The 3,407-nt window shown below is 62.7% G+C and overlaps 1 protein-coding gene across 2 annotated transcripts in view; it reads right to left on the bottom strand.

The window, feature by feature from the left end:
* The window catches only part of VILL (villin like), a 44,217-nt gene extending 41,953 nt beyond the window's left edge, over nt 1-2,264 (bottom strand). Inside the window, exon 1 of one of the 2 annotated variants that reach the window (XM_044670173.1) lies at nt 2,190-2,264. The gene's annotated coding sequence lies outside the window, so the exon portion shown is untranslated. The remainder of the gene's footprint in view (nt 1-2,189) is intronic. The other variant, XM_044671016.1, reaches the window with a different exon arrangement.
* Nucleotides 2,265-3,407: the final 1,143 nt, after the last annotated feature.

The raw sequence follows: 3,407 nt of genomic DNA, 5'->3' as shown, positions 1-3,407 counted from the left end.
AGGAGGAGGAGGAAGAGGAGGAGGAGGAAGAGGAGGAAGAGGAGAAGGAGGAAGAAGAGGAAGAGGAGGAAGAGGAGGAGGAGGAGGAAGAGGAGGAGGAGGAAGAGGCTGAACCGTCAGGGCCTGTGAAAATCATTTAAAAATTACGTTGATGATTTCCATGGAATTGGTCTCCTTGGGCATCCCGAGGGTTGTATTTGGCACATTCCGATATGTCCTGCTGAGAAGGGGTCCAGGACACAAGGAAGAGTCCCCAGGAGTCCCCCCTGCCCTAGGGGGACACTCACAGTTAGATCTGAATGACAGCCAGGCAGAGACGGAGAAGGCCTGGTCAGGCAGGGAGGAGGCGAACCAGGAGAGACTAGAGTCATGGAAACCAGGGAGAAGACAGGAGGCCATTTCATGCCCAGAGCTTCTGAGAAGTCAAGGATGATGGAAACTGAGATGTCACTGGATTTAGCCATTAAGGGAGAGAGGGAGGGGCAACGAGGTGGCACAGAGCGCCTGGAGTTGAGAGGACCTCGGTTCCAATCTGGCCCCAGCCACTTCCTGGCTGGGTGACCCTGGGCATGTCACTTAGCCCCCCTTGCCTAGCCCTTCTGCCCTTCTGCCTTGGGACTGATACACAGAATTGATCCTAAGACAGACGGTAGGGTGGTCCATGGGGTCTGAAGCCCGGGTGCGAGAGATGGAGAAGAGCCTGGGAAGAAGGAGAGGCCAAAAGGTCAAGGTGGCTTTTCCTAGGAGTTTGACCGGGAAAGGAGGAGGGAGTCACTGCATCTCCACATCCACGAAAGGGAGCCCCACGAGAACATGGGAAACAAAGTTTTGGGCAGCCTCTGGGCACAGACCTCCTTCCAGGGGGAAGAGAGGGGGCTGAGGGCCAGGGCCGGGCTAGGCTTGCTTTTCAAGGCGTGTGTGTGTGAGTTGGGGGAAAGCTATCTGGGCACGCTGGCAGGATGCCAGGAAGGGAGGATGGAAGGCACGAGAGGGTGTGACCAGAGGTGCCGGTCAGGAGCCCGCGAGGCTGCCCTTGGTGAGGAGGAGGAGGAGGGAAGGAGCTGGGAAGACAGGAGGGTCCCCGGTGCCCCGGGCAGGGAAGCAGCCCCATGAAGCGGGAGGAGAGAGGGGAGGCTTCTGGACCAGACGGTGGGAGTTTGGAGCTAGTCGATGCCAAGCCAGATCTTGGGTGAGGAGGGGCCACAGCCCCTCCCCCTTGGGTTACATCAGGCTGAAACATCTGCCTTTGCAACCAGGAGAAAAAGGCAGCCGTGCCAACAGCCTCAGGTAGGCTCTGCACACACCAGCCTGAACTGACAACCACCATCTCCGGACAGAGGCAGCCAGCCTGAGGGCAGCAGGCTCTGGAGCAGAACCGAACAGCCTCTGCTCTGCCTACCTGTCTGTGTCTACCAGCCTGCCTGCCTGGGTGTCCGTCTGCCCGTCGGTGCCCGCCTGCCCCTCTTCCCTCCTCTCGGCCCTCCCATTCTCCTTCCTCACCCGGCAGCTCGGGTGGGTCCCCCGGCCTCTGCTTTCTACACCCCCTCCCAGTCGGCCCGGCTCTCCCGTGGCCGGCCTCTCCCAGGTGCATCCCGGCCCAGCCCAGGCCAGCCAGAGGCAGGAGAGGCTGGGCACGGGGCCTGGGGCAGGCTGCGCCCCTTTCCGTCCACTTCCCCCTGGAGGAAGTAGGGGCCGGCCGTGCCCAGCCCTCTTCCAGGTTCATCACCCTTCACCCTGCCAGGCTCCCCTTCCACTCCCCGGTCCCCCTCCTCCCCCCAGGAAGTTTTCTAAGGCTCTGTGAGCTGCCGGGTGCTTTCTTCCTCCTCCTGCACCTCGCCAAGCCCTCGGGGTCCAGAGGGGGGCCTTCCCAAGGGCACACAGACTGGCAGCACCAGCTTCCCAGAGCGTGGCCCCACTGATGGCCCTGAACCCAACTCTGGCCTCCTTCAGGAGCTGGGGGTCCCCCGGGTTCCAGCAGCTCCTCAGCCCTGCCTCCCATCAGACCAGTTAATGTTTCACACCGTCCCTCCCTCCTTCCCTTTGTCCCTCCAGGAAGCAGGGCCCATAAGGGGCTGGGCAGCCCCTCTCCGGCCCTGGCCCCTGAGAACAGCCCACCAGGGCCACTGTGGGGAGGGGCTCCAGGACTCTGCTCCTCCCCCATCCCCAAGGTATCCCCTTCTCCTACTCACCTGGACACACCTGGGAGCTGCTCACCTGGCTGCCTGGGGCCAGCGGTGGCTGCAGTCTGCTCTGGGCTGGCCTAGGCTGGCCGTCTGGCCCCCTCCAGGTGCCCCCCGCCAGTGGCCGGCCCTCTTTACCCGCCCTGCCTGCTCCTCCTCCCCTGGGCTGCTGGGCAACCAATCCCCAGCTCGCTGTCCCACAAGGAGCTTAGGGAACACCCACACAGCCTCTGAGCCAGTGCCCCCGAGTGCCAGCCCCTGGCACTTCTGGTGGCAGCCCCGGTGGGGCAGGAAGCTGGCTCCGGCTCTCACCAGAGCCCCCAGGGCCCGGGTTGCTGCAGTTGCCCTCTTTGTAAGTGAAGGAGAAGAAACCCCCCCCTCAGGCCACGGGAGGGGCAGATCTGTGCCATCTGTGCCCCTGACTGGCCAAGGCAGGTGCCCTCCTCCAGCCCTATCGGGCCGTCTCCTCCCTTTGGGCACTGGCTGACTCCCAGCCTGGCCCGGGACTTCCTTCTGAGCCGGCCAGCTCGGGTCACCACGGAGAGCCCAAAGCAGGGCTCCCTGGAGGGCTCAAGGTGGGTGGAGGGGTGCTTGGAAGGGACGCCCAGGCCCGGGAGGCCCAGGTGAGTACAAGAAGTCTGGATGGAGGAGACGGCCCGTGCCTGGGCTGACCCTGGTCCCCATCTAGGCAGAGGCACAGGTCTGGAGGGAGGGGGCTGGGCGTGGGGCTCCATGGATGCCACAGGATGGGGAAAAGAGCTGGATTTGATGTCGATGGGCGGGGGGCCACTCCAGCCCAGACCTGCCATTGGCTCCCTGTGCAACTCAGGCAAATGAACTAACCTCTCTGCCCCCCTCCCTCCATCCAGAGCAGGTGCCCCCTGGGATCACAGAGCATTCCAGGTCTAGGTGGTGCTGAAGGCCCTGGAGCCCTGGGAGATGGGGCAAGAAGCCACTTAACCTCCAGCTGCCTCAGTTTCCTCATCTGTGAAATGGGATAATGAGAGCACTCATCTGCCAGGGTTGTAGAACCGCACACAGCCGGCACTTAGGAAGTGCTCAGTTTTCACTTTCTTTCTTTGGGGCAAGGCTAACAGGGCCATGCTTTGCCTGACTTCCCTGTGTTGTGGGGATCACGCTGCTCCCCTCCCTGAAGGGCTGGTGAGGGGCTGGACAGAGAAGGGCACTGAGTCTAGCTCAGAGCCAGACCCCAGAGCCCATTCAGTC

The sequence above is a fragment of the Gracilinanus agilis genome, chromosome 1 (assembly GCF_016433145.1).
Source record: "Gracilinanus agilis isolate LMUSP501 chromosome 1, AgileGrace, whole genome shotgun sequence".
In the NCBI taxonomy this organism is placed as follows: Eukaryota; Metazoa; Chordata; class Mammalia; order Didelphimorphia; family Didelphidae; genus Gracilinanus; species Gracilinanus agilis.
Note: the sequence above shows the minus strand (reverse complement) of the source record. Positions and strands in the feature narration are given on the sequence as shown.